Source organism: Poecilia mexicana, unplaced genomic scaffold (assembly GCF_051168715.1).
Source record: "Poecilia mexicana isolate PSO_F unplaced genomic scaffold, ASM5116871v1 scaffold_10, whole genome shotgun sequence".
Taxonomy (NCBI): domain Eukaryota; kingdom Metazoa; phylum Chordata; class Actinopteri; order Cyprinodontiformes; family Poeciliidae; genus Poecilia; species Poecilia mexicana.
In genome coordinates this window covers 31,555,260-31,567,233 of record NW_028263379.1, presented here as the reverse complement: position 1 = coordinate 31,567,233, position 11,974 = coordinate 31,555,260, and the positions used below count along the sequence as shown (strand labels likewise).

Below are 11,974 nucleotides of genomic sequence, written 5' to 3'. Positions count from 1 at the left end.
CTATTAAAACTTACACGAACAGTGCCAAAGTAGACTTGTGGTGTTTTTGATGGTCTTTGTGATGTTCTGACCAGAACCAGATCTGGGACTGCAGAGGATACTTGGAACACAAAACTTGATTTTTTTGTGGCACTGTTTTTTTTAAATTATGACATAAGGTCATAGTGCCTTACATCAGTTCACTGTGATGTCTGGGATTTGTGCTTTACAATACTTCTACATAATGACACTTGATTAACCAATGGCTAATCATTAATGATTTCACATTCAAAAGACTAGATGTTTCAAAATGCATAAACTAATAAGTTAAAATGCAATAAAACTAAATTTTACTAAAGGTTTTCTGCTTTTCTGCCACACAGTGACAACTATTTTGAATTAATTTTCCTCTGAACGATTTAATAAACTACATCAAATGTGAAAAGCAGTCGAGATTCCAACAACCCACCCAAAGCTGTTTGTTCAAAACCAGCCCAATTGGGCAGAAACCCACCCAATCTGGCAACACTGTGCTCTGGCTTCCTCTCACAATTAAAAAAAAACAAAAAAACAAGTATGTTAGGTTAGAGGGCAGTTCTACACTGAACAGGCAAGATTTGCATGAAAAAGACTACATTGTGCAACTCCCAAACACAGCAACATGTTGGAGTGAAAGCTCATTTATATGAACTCATCGTAACGGTCAAACCATCTTTAATCAAGCTTGACTGTCAGCTTGACATCATGTAGGCTGAATTTGGACAGAATGTAAAAGCATAAAACTGTCAACTTCCATCATGTTTTCTGGCCTAACTGGTTAGAGTGAGTGGTATGAGCGCCAGTCAGTTTATCAATGCTTTAGTTACCATCACATTTTTTTCCTGGTGCTCCTCTTCTTTTAGGCCCTGTCTCTTTTGTGATATGTTCAGTTTCAGTTAGTTTTCACTCATTTGTATCATATCCTTGTACCTGTCCTTTGTTCATATTCAGCAACAAACATGACAGTTAAGTTATTAAGAGTGATCGCTGGTGCCTCCTTTGGTTTTCGAATCATGACCCTCTGTGTTTTTCAGGGCTCCTTTTGCAATTTACTGGCATTGCTCAGCAACAGGTGGGGGAGGGACAACACCATGTGCACTACACAGTTATAACTAACTCTGTTAACTCCGGTTTGTTCTCTGGCTTCTTACTGAAAGGTTTTTAAGTCACAGTAATGATATATTTTGTGGATTTGACACCTTAGTATATATACCTTGATATGGTATAGTCAGTTAGTGGACTAATCCTTTGCTATCCACTAAGCTATCTCTAGTCATTAAAAAAAAAAAAAAACATGCTGCAGAGATGGCATTTCATCAGCATGTGCTAATTGCTAAATTTCTTATGAAGTATTTGCTGAGTACTCCTTTGCACCAGAAAGCACATAGATTAAACTTTAAACAGTTTACTACATAATTTTAGAAATCTTTTACTGTTCCTTCTGAAGCAATTTTTTTCATGGATATTGTCTCAAACCTTATAGATGAAGTTCAATATGTTCTTAATCAAAATGCCTGATAACCCCTTATTGAACTTGGAACTCATTGACACTCAAAGTGAAAGAGACATTTTTTTCTTTTTTACCTGTTTCCTTTTTGTCCTCTTGTTTTTTGGGTTTATGAAGTACCTTTGTATTTGTGAAAGCATAAACAGCTCTCATGACACTCTGCACAATGCAGTGAAAAAAGCTGATTTACAGGCATTTAGCTGCTGACTTGTTTAGCCAATGTGCTTGTGCCTACTGCGGACGATTTGTCCGAAAACGAGGTGGGGGCTTAAACATCAGGAAAGTCATTAGTCAGGTAGTTATGTGCTTTGTAAAGCAGCTAAATCTCAATATGCAGACATCCACACTATCTGAATGTGCAGGTACTCTGCAGCTTTCACACAAAGAGGCACACAAACATCATCATCAGCAACATCCTTTGGTGCTTAACTGTTGAGGACGCTTGAGCGTAGCATATCGAACAGCCCGGCGCAACTTTATTTAATGACTCTCCATTTTGTTTCTGTTTCCCATAAACAGGTAAAGCTTCTCCAATGAGAAGCAACTGCTGATAACAGATCCCATGGCTACAGTGGAGGAAATCACTCAACATGAAAAACATATTGAAATGAATATTTCAAATACTGAGATGTCCACCGTTGGAAAATGAATGAATATGAGCTTCACATGAATTTTACAGTGAATATGCACGTGCATTTGTCTAGGAGGAAACATAAAGTGTGTACATTTTGCATACAGATGTGCCTCATGTCTGTGTGTGCCTCGCTGATAGATACGGAACCAATCAAACATCACCGTAAACGATTAGGAAATGTCCGTGGCCGACTGCAGTATGGTACGCTCACACGTTTGAGCAGTTTTGCAGAATAAATGAGGCTGCTTTTAGCTGATGATGCCTCTCCATTTAGGTGCCATCAAACACTGACTTAAATATTAGTGTGGAAGTTGTGTGAATATCTGTGGCACAGCATATGTAGTGAATGCATTACAGCTGATGCTTATGACTCCAACACATATGGCCGACACCATGCAGAGTTAGTTGCTTTGGCATTTCGTCTAATTACGGTGCACATTCAAGACCTTTTTCTTCTTTTCCTCAGAGGTCTTCGTGATCATTTTTACCGAGCACATTATTGTTACTGTTCGGTCGTTTCATTATATTGAAACTCTCTTTTTTCTTGTACATGTTGAAATGCCCTTTCAGAGTCTAACATCACTTTTCTTCTTCATGTGAATTCACACAGTAGTTGTTTATCCAGGTAAAATACCAGTGCTGAAGTGGAAGCTAATTTTAGTCGCAATGCTAAGTCAGATGTGATTCCGACATATTCAGGAAAATAACCAAATTTAAAGAGCATCTATGAAGTTCTTTTAAATGGCAGAAAAACATTGTCTGAGGCAAATCAGTATAACTTTTAGTTCTAAATACCTAGTAAGTATTTACAAATCTTAATGGGAAATGATTAGTTGTAAAAATAGACTTCATTTGAAAAAGATATATTTCACTTAAAAACAGCAATGCGGTAAAAATATTGTAGATTGTTCAGTTTTTATAAATTCAAATAAAAATTTGTTGTTTAATTTACATTGCATCCTGGGTAAATGACGAATGCGAAGTGCTAATGGCACTAGCTCCGACCGATCTTGAGAAGATACCTACTACTTCTGTTGCCACGGTGACATAATAGGCAAAAAACTACACCCAAAAAAAGAACCCCAAGCCCTCACTACAGGCAAGATGACAGAAGCCGCTGCATGCACCCCTAAAATTTGATATAAAATATTATATCAAAGCGTACAGCTTGATCTCAAGTAGGGTGCTATTAACTCTGTTGGCATTTCGAGTTACCATCGCGACGTAATAGGTGACAATAAACTATACCCCAAGAAACCCAGTCAAGTCAATAGGGTCAGATTTTCAATAATCTTGAAAATCTACTTATTTTAGGGACTCGCTGTGCCATCATGGCAACCTAGAAATGCCATTCAACTTTTAGTTTGTAGATACGTCTGTCCTTTGTTCAGAAGTCAAGGCAGCATCTCAGTACTATTTACAATTTTTCCACAGATTGTCTCTAACTGCACCAAAGTTTTTGTTTTTTCCTTAAATTAGAGTGTAACTGCAGCTCAACTACGGAATGAGACAACCTGGATTTCTGACTGCTGAAGATTTTTCAACTCCCCCTCATACCTACAATTATTGCTCTTTCGGCCTGACATATGTTTATAATTTTGTGCTGAGGGTCTACTTTCATAAAAATCTTTTCAAAATTGCTCTAGGGCTCACATTTTTCTGTTAAAATGCTTCAGAGTGTACCAAAGTCAGAGGAAAAACCCTGACACCTGCCATTCATTTTCTTCTCATTGTCAAAAAGTCAAAAGGGCAGCACACACATCCTTTCTCTCTCAACTGTGCTTTTACTGTGATTGAGACACAGATATGAATGTTGGTACTACCGAAGAAGCCCTCACATGCTTCAAATTGTTTTGTGATCCGTCTTAAAGGTTTCTGCCTGGGAACGACCTGTTCAGACTGTTTTGTTGTTGTTTTTTTCAGTGAAATTGGCTATTTTGATTCCTTTAAATTGAAGAAATGCGCTACTTCTATAAAAAAAACAAAAATACCATGGAGTCATGTCTGGTTCTGCTGTGCATCCACAGAACCAGAACCAAAGAAGCAGCATTCAGCTTCTATGCACCACAGATTTGGAACAAACTTCCAGAAAACTAAATTTAAAGGCATGCAGCTGAAACACTGCATGCCTTTAAATCTCAACTTAAAACCAACCTGTTTAGAGTTTCTTATGGCTAAATTAGGGTTAGAGTGTGGGTTTTGATGTCTTCGATGTTTTTAATGTTTTTATCTATTTATTAATTTCTTTTTCAGTGTTTTTAATGTTTTTATCTTTTCTTTTTATCTATTTATTGATTTATTTTAATTTCTCTTTCTCACCGTTTGTGTTTTAATGATATACATGATAACAACAGAAACGTAAGAGAATTTTAAAAGAGCTAGAGTCCTTGTCAAGCAGCATTTTGACTAAAGTCCGAGAGGTTAGAGTCCTTGTCAAACGGCGTTCTGACTAAAGTCCGAGAGGTTAGAGTCCTTGTCAAACCGCGTTTTGACTAAAGTCCAAAGGGTTGGAGTCCCAGTTGACAGCGTCTCAACTAAAGTTCTACAGCTTTTTATTTCTCTTTCTCACTGTTTATTACATGCTGTTTTTATTTTAATTATGTAAAACACTTTGAAATGTCTTTCTGCTGAAATGTGCTATACAAATAAAATTTGATTGATTGATGTCACACATGGCATAGTTGGAGGAAGACTAAACTCAATAGTTGTCTTTTACTGCTGAGGTCCAGATAGATTCAGTTAATACATGTGCATTATTGGACTTAACAATTTGTCTGGACATAGAGCTCATCAATTTTCGGCACAGAAAAAAACAACAACAATTTTTTCTGGCTTCAAAGGGACTTGTCCAGCTAGAAAGGCAAAATTTAACTTGAAAATTGAAATTTTGCAATTTGGAGTTAATGTTGACTAACTCTGATTTGCAGTGAGCACTTCTGTGAGGAGAGTTACAAAGGGAAGTGAAATGAAAGGACAAAAGATGGATTTCAGAGAAAATTACCGAATAGGATTGAAATGCCCTTCAGCAGAAAGTGGAAAGAATGTCATTGATAGGGAGCAGTGACAACAACAATGGGGACTCCTTCCTATAGCAGCTGAAGAATCTCTGGAGAACACATTTTACGCCATCTATCCATTTATGTTACATATCTTCAATGTGAAAATTCAATCATTTTCAGATTAACTTTAGGGGTTTGCTATAAGTCTATGGAAGATTTAATTTGACAGAGGTGAACTGTAAGCATTCAACAAATGAAACCAGACAACTATGTATTCGTCCTGGACAGGATAATATATGACAGAGTTGATGACAAAGACAGGAACCAACACCCATCAACAGCCAGACAATAAAAGACAACGAATATGCATTAATTCAAATCTTTAATAAACAATGGCCACATGTATCAGGGATCAGAAAAATCTGTATATTAATTACAATTCGGGATACATCTGTGTTGACTTAAAACTCATTTGAAAGTAATTTCTCTCTAGTAAACAGATGAGTTCCATGACATTTCAGTACTTATATGGCACAAAAGCTTAATACTTATTTTTTTAGTATTGACACAATTGTAAAAAGATTTTGTAGGATAAGCAGCAAAGGACACACAAGATAAGTTTCAACCAATGTCATCTGTTGTATTATCCTATTTGCATTTAGGCTATTGTCGGTCAACAAGGTAAATATTGGCCAAACTCAACAAAATGGATACTGGACCTATTACTCAGCTGTGCTCTGTGTGAGCAATAGAGCGTGGACAGCAAGCTGATTAGTCAAGTGAAAACAACCATACGTGATCTGGCCTTGATCTGGGGGCCGCTGTAGGCCAGCAGGGGCCGCTGGAGACAGAGTCTGGGTGAGACTGGGCTGCATAAAGAATTCCACAAAAATCATTTTAAAAATATCTTCAAATGTAATCAACATTTAATTATTTGTCCAATGCATGAACTGCAGGCTTTGGCTTTGACAAAAACATGATGAGGGTGTGACAAATTTTAGTTTATTCCACTAGGTGCTGCTCTTGTTCTACTTTTCAAAGAAGTCTATAGCCAACTAGCAACATATGGAGAACGTCTCAACGCGTGACGTGACTACTGCTTCTACTTGTCACAACAGTGCGGCGGATGACGAGCAGCCCGGTAGCAGTTGCCTTTCTCTGAATTTGATCGTGGCATTTGTTAATGGTAGAAAGTACCAGAATGGCTACTGGAAAAAAACGCAACCAGTACAAGACTCTTCCATCATGTGCCAATCTATTGTTACAAGAATAGTGTGCATGAAGTCAGTGTAGCTTAGCCTAGCACCAAATGTTAGCCATGATGAGGAAAGGCGAATAAGTTCATTGTGTGCAAGTGTAATGCAGACGCAGACATTTTCAGAAGGAACTCTCGGAACGTAATTTGTAGGTACGAGCCACTTATGTGTTGAATGTTCTGCTAGAAGGGGTCTGGGGCTAGTTGGCTTGATGAAATTGCTGCACCTACACTCACTAATCACACACCCTTTTGACAGGTGTGGCTCGTTGGTCTAGGGGTATGATTCTCGCTTTGGGTGCGAGAGGTCCCGGGTTCAAATCCCGGACGAGCCCCATTAACCAATGTAACAGAACTGAAATGATTTACAAAATAAACTCACGATTGGAGATGATGATCCTGCGGTTTTTCCATTTACTGTTGAGAACAAGAGAAAGTTCTGTCGCCACATGAAATGCAAAGAAAGAAAAACATTTCATATCTATCAACAAAAAAATGACACAATCTTGAGTGCTTCCACACACTTATGTTAGCCCCCTGAACACAGCCCTTTGGTGATACTTCCCACACAGCCAAACTACTAAGAATAAATGTACATATTTTCTCTAAGCAAATGGGTGCACTGCCTACAAGCGCTCAAAGGGGCTCGTCCAGGACTTGAACCCAGAGGCTCGCACCCTAAGCGAGAATCCTACCCCTAGAACAACAAGCCTCTCACGCTTGAAATTTACCACTCGGAAGGCAATTTGAGGCTAGTTGGCTTGATGAAAAAGCTGGTCCTACTCTCACAAACTGACAGGGTGGAGTCAGCGGGTGGCTTGTTGGTCTAGGGGTATGATTCTCGCTTTGGGTGTGAGAGGTCCTGGGTTCAAATCCTGGACAAGCCCAGTAAATTAATTTCGTGCAATGCAGACGCAGACATTTTCAGAAGGAACTCTCGGAACGTGATTTGTAGGTACGAGCCACTTATGTGTTGAATGTTCCGCTAGAAGGGGTCTGGGGCTAGTTGGCTTGATGAAATTGCTGCACCTACACTCACTAATCACACAACCTTTTGACAGGTGTGGCTCGTTGGTCTAGGGGTATGATTCTCGCTTTGGGTGCGAGAGGTCCCGGGTTCAAATCCCGGACAAGCCCCATTAACCAATGTAACAGAACTGAAATGATTTACAAAATAAACTCACGATTGGAGACGATGATCCTGCGGTTTTTCCATTTACTGTTGAGAACAAGAGAAAGTTCTGTCGCCACATGAAATGCAAAGAAAGAAAAACATTTCATATCTATCAACAAAAAAATGACACAATCTTGAGTGCTTCCACACACTTATGTTAGCCCCCTGAACACAGCCCTTTGGTTATACTTCCCACACAGCCAAACTACTAAGAATAAATGTACATATTTTCTCTAAGCAAATGGGTGCACTACCTACAAGCGCTCAAAGGGGCTCGTCCAGGACTTGAACCCAGAGGCTCGCACCCTAAGCGAGAATCCTACCCCTAGAACAACAAGCCTCTCACGCTTGAAATTTACCACTCGGAAGGCAATTTGAGGCTAGTTGGCTTGATGAAAAAGCTGGTCCTACTCTCACAAACTGACAGGGTGGAGTCAGCGGGTGGCTTGTTGGTCTAGGGGTATGATTCTCGCTTCGGGTGTGAGAGGTCCCGGGTTCAAATCCCGGACAAGCCCAGTAAATTAATTTCGTGCAATGCAGACGCAGACATTTTCAGAAGGAACTCTCGGAACGTGATTTGTAGGTAAAGTTTCCCCGCAGGGACTGTCGAGTCCGACACAGAACTCTTTCAAATTATGTCGTGCGTGGTATGAAATTCAATTACAAGTCATCAACAAAGAAGCGAATTAACAAAATGGCTCCTTTGACACAAACTTGCTTTTGCCGCATAAAACCTGATTGTTGGTAACATATTTCCATGGTTTTCCCAGACAATTGTGGAAAATGCCATACATATTCAATTTGCAAGGTTACATACATAGTGTTCGCAGGGGCTCGTCCAGGATTTGAACCCGGGACCTCTCGCACCCTAAGCGAGAATCATACTCCTAGACCAACGAGCCACGTATGTGTTGAATGTTCCGCTAGAAGGGGGTCTGGGGCTAGTTGGCTTGATGAAATTGCTGCACCTACACTCACTAATCACACACCTTTTTGACAGGTGTGGCTCGTTGGTCTAGGGGTATGATTCTCGCTTTGGGTGCGAGAGGTCCCGGGTTCAAATCCCGGACGAGCCCCATTAACCAATGTAACAGAACTGAAATGATTTACAAAATAAACTCACGATTGGAGACGATGATCCTGCGGTTTTTCCATTTACTGTTGAGAACAAGAGAAAGTTCTGTCGCCACATGAAATGCAAAGAAAGAAAAACATTTCATATCTATCAACAAAAAAATGACACAATCTTGAGTGCTTCCACACACTTATGTTAGCCCCCTGAACACAGCCCTTTGGTGATACTTCCCACACAGCCAAACTACTAAGAATAAATGTACATATTTTCTCTAAGCAAATGGGTGCACTGCCTACAAGCGCTCAAAGGGGCTCGTCCAGGACTTGAACCCAGAGGCTCGCACCCTAAGCGAGAATCCTACCCCTAGAACAACAAGCCTCTCACGCTTGAAATTTACCACTCGGAAGGCAATTTGAGGCTAGTTGGCTTGATGAAAAAGCTGGTCCTACTCTCACAAACTGACAGGGTGGAGTCAGCGGGTGGCTTGTTGGTCTAGGGGTATGATTCTCGCTTCGGGTGTGAGAGGTCCCGGGTTCAAATCCCGGACAAGCCCAGTAAATTAATTTCGTGCAATGCAGACGCAGACATTTTCAGAAGGAACTCTCGGAACGTGATTTGTAGGTAAAGTTTCCCCGCAGGGACTGTCGAGTCCGACACAGAACTCTTTCAAATTATGTCGTGCGTGGTATGAAATTCAATTACAAGTCATCAACAAAGAAGCGAATTAACAAAATGGCTCCTTTGACACAAACTTGCTTTTGCCGCATAAAACCTGATTGTTGGTAACATATTTCCATGGTTTTCCCAGACAATTGTGGAAAATGCCATACATATTCAATTTGCAAGGTTACATACATAGTGTTCGCAGGGGCTCGTCCGGGATTTGAACCCGGGACCTCTCGCACCCTAAGCGAGAATCATACTCCTAGACCAACGAGCCACGTATGTGTTGAATGTTCCGCTAGAAGGGGGTCTGGGGCTAGTTGGCTTGATGAAATCGCTGCACCTACACTCACTAATCACACACCTTTTTGACAGGTGTGGCTCGTTGGTCTAGGGGTATGATTCTCGCTTTGGGTGCGAGAGGTCCCGGGTTCAAATCCCGGACGAGCCCCATTAACCAATGTAACAGAACTGAAATGATTTACAAAATAAACTCACGATTGGAGACGATGATCCTGCGGTTTTTCCATTTACTGTTGAGAACAAGAGAAAGTTCTGTCGCCACATGAAATGCAAAGAAAGAAAAACATTTCATATCTATCAACAAAAAAATGACACAATCTTGAGTGCTTCCACACACTTATGTTAGCCCCCTGAACACAGCCCTTTGGTGATACTTCCCACACAGCCAAACTACTAAGAATAAATGTACATATTTTCTCTAAGCAAATGGGTGCACTGCCTACAAGCGCTCAAAGGGGCTCGTCCAGGACTTGAACCCAGAGGCTCGCACCCTAAGCGAGAATCCTACCCCTAGAACAACAAGCCTCTCACGCTTGAAATTTACCACTCGGAAGGCAATTTGAGGCTAGTTGGCTTGATGAAAAAGCTGATCGTACTCTCACAAACTGACAGGGTGGAGTCAGCGGGTGGCTTGTTGGTCTAGGGGTATGATTCTCGCTTCGGGTGTGAGAGGTCCCGGGTTCAAATCCCGGACAAGCCCAGTAAATTAATTTCGTGCAATGCAGACGCAGACATTTTCAGAAGGAACTCTCGGAACGTGATTTGTAGGTAAAGTTTCCCCGCAGGGACTGTCGAGTCCGACACAGAACTCTTTCAAATTATGTCGTGCGTGGTATGAAATTCAATTACAAGTCATCAACAAAGAAGCGAATTAACAAAATGGCTCCTTTGACACAAACTTGCTTTTGCCGCATAAAACCTGATTGTTGGTAACATATTTCCATGGTTTTCCCAGACAATTGTGGAAAATGCCATACATATTCAATTTGCAAGGTTACATACATAGTGTTCGCAGGGGCTCGTCCGGGATTTGAACCCGGGACCTCTCGCACCCTAAGCGAGAATCATACTCCTAGACCAACGAGCCACGTATGTGTTGAATGTTCCGCTAGAAGGGGGTCTGGGGCTAGTTGGCTTGATGAAATCGCTGCACCTACACTCACTAATCACACACCTTTTTGACAGGTGTGGCTCGTTGGTCTAGGGGTATGATTCTCGCTTTGGGTGCGAGAGGTCCCGGGTTCAAATCCCGGACGAGCCCCATTAACCAATGTAACAGAACTGAAATGATTTACAAAATAAACTCACGATTGAAGACGATGATCCTGCGGTTTTTCCATTTACTGTTGAGAACAAGAGAAAGTTCTGTCGCCACATGAAATGCAAAGAAAGAAAAACATTTCATATCTATCAGCAAAAAAATGACACAATCTTGAGTGCTTCCACACACTTATGTTAGCCCCCTGAACACAGCCCTTTGGTGATACTTCCCACACAGCCAAACTACTAAGAATAAATGTACATATTTTCTCTAAGCAAATGGGTGCACTACCTACAAGCGCTCAAAGGGGCTCGTCCAGGACTTGAACCCAGAGGCTCGCACCCTAAGCGAGAATCCTACCCCTAGAACAACAAGCCTCTCACGCTTGAAATTTACCACTCGGAAGGCAATTTGAGGCTAGTTGGCTTGATGAAAAAGCTGGTCCTACTCTCACAAACTGACAGGGTGGAGTCAGCGGGTGGCTTGTTGGTCTAGGGGTATGATTCTCGCTTCGGGTGTGAGAGGTCCCGGGTTCAAATCCCGGACAAGCCCAGTAAATTAATTTCGTGCAATGCAGACGCAGACATTTTCAGAAGGAACTCTCGGAACGTGATTTGTAGGTAAAGTTTCCCCGCAGGGACTGTCGAGTCCGACACAGAACTCTTTCAAATTATGTCGTGCGTGGTATGAAATTCAATTACAAGTCATCAACAAAGAAGCGAATTAACAAAATGGCTCCTTTGACACAAACTTGCTTTTGCCGCATAAAACCTGATTGTTGGTAACATATTTCCATGGTTTTCCCAGACAATTGTGGAAAATGCCATACATATTCAATTTGCAAGGTTACATACATAGTGTTCGCAGGGGCTCGTCCAGGATTTGAACCCGGGACCTCTCGCACCCTAAGCGAGAATCATACTCCTAGACCAACGAGCCACGTATGTGTTGAATGTTCCGCTAGAAGGGGGTCTGGGGCTAGTTGGCTTGATGAAATTGCTGCACCTACACTCACTAATCACACACCTTTTTGACAGGTGTGGCTCGTTGGTCTAGGGGTATGATTCTCGCTTTGGGTGCGAGAG

At 41.2% G+C, this 11,974-nt stretch overlaps 13 non-coding genes across 13 annotated transcripts in view; 9 read left to right on the top strand and 4 right to left on the bottom strand.

Annotated features, from left to right (window-relative positions):
* Positions 1–6,676: 6,676 nt before the first annotated feature.
* Positions 6,677–6,748, top strand: trnap-ugg (transfer RNA proline (anticodon UGG)). Its single transcript has one exon. It is a non-coding gene; the product is annotated as a tRNA-Pro (tRNA).
* Positions 6,749–8,030: 1,282 nt separating this feature from the next.
* Positions 8,031–8,102, top strand: trnap-cgg (transfer RNA proline (anticodon CGG)). The gene has a single exon. It is a non-coding gene; the product is annotated as a tRNA-Pro (tRNA).
* Positions 8,103–8,417: 315 nt separating this feature from the next.
* Positions 8,418–8,489, bottom strand: trnap-agg (transfer RNA proline (anticodon AGG)). Its single transcript has one exon. It is a non-coding gene; the product is annotated as a tRNA-Pro (tRNA).
* Positions 8,490–8,591: 102 nt separating this feature from the next.
* On the top strand, positions 8,592–8,663 carry trnap-ugg (transfer RNA proline (anticodon UGG)). Its single transcript has one exon. It is a non-coding gene; the product is annotated as a tRNA-Pro (tRNA).
* A 480-nt stretch (positions 8,664–9,143) lies between these two features.
* On the top strand, positions 9,144–9,215 carry trnap-cgg (transfer RNA proline (anticodon CGG)). The gene has a single exon. It is a non-coding gene; the product is annotated as a tRNA-Pro (tRNA).
* Positions 9,216–9,530: 315 nt separating this feature from the next.
* On the bottom strand, positions 9,531–9,602 carry trnap-agg (transfer RNA proline (anticodon AGG)). The gene has a single exon. It is a non-coding gene; the product is annotated as a tRNA-Pro (tRNA).
* Positions 9,603–9,704: 102 nt separating this feature from the next.
* trnap-ugg (transfer RNA proline (anticodon UGG)) lies at positions 9,705–9,776 on the top strand. The gene has a single exon. It is a non-coding gene; the product is annotated as a tRNA-Pro (tRNA).
* Positions 9,777–10,256: 480 nt separating this feature from the next.
* Positions 10,257–10,328, top strand: trnap-cgg (transfer RNA proline (anticodon CGG)). The gene has a single exon. It is a non-coding gene; the product is annotated as a tRNA-Pro (tRNA).
* Positions 10,329–10,643: 315 nt separating this feature from the next.
* On the bottom strand, positions 10,644–10,715 carry trnap-agg (transfer RNA proline (anticodon AGG)). The gene has a single exon. It is a non-coding gene; the product is annotated as a tRNA-Pro (tRNA).
* Positions 10,716–10,817: 102 nt separating this feature from the next.
* Positions 10,818–10,889, top strand: trnap-ugg (transfer RNA proline (anticodon UGG)). The gene has a single exon. It is a non-coding gene; the product is annotated as a tRNA-Pro (tRNA).
* A 480-nt stretch (positions 10,890–11,369) lies between these two features.
* trnap-cgg (transfer RNA proline (anticodon CGG)) lies at positions 11,370–11,441 on the top strand. The gene has a single exon. It is a non-coding gene; the product is annotated as a tRNA-Pro (tRNA).
* Positions 11,442–11,756: 315 nt separating this feature from the next.
* On the bottom strand, positions 11,757–11,828 carry trnap-agg (transfer RNA proline (anticodon AGG)). Its single transcript has one exon. It is a non-coding gene; the product is annotated as a tRNA-Pro (tRNA).
* A 102-nt stretch (positions 11,829–11,930) lies between these two features.
* Positions 11,931–11,974, top strand: part of trnap-ugg (transfer RNA proline (anticodon UGG)) — a 72-nt gene continuing 28 nt past the window's right edge. Inside the window, exon 1 of the tRNA in view lies at positions 11,931–11,974. This exon is cut by the window's right edge and continues 28 nt beyond it. This is a non-coding gene — a tRNA (tRNA-Pro).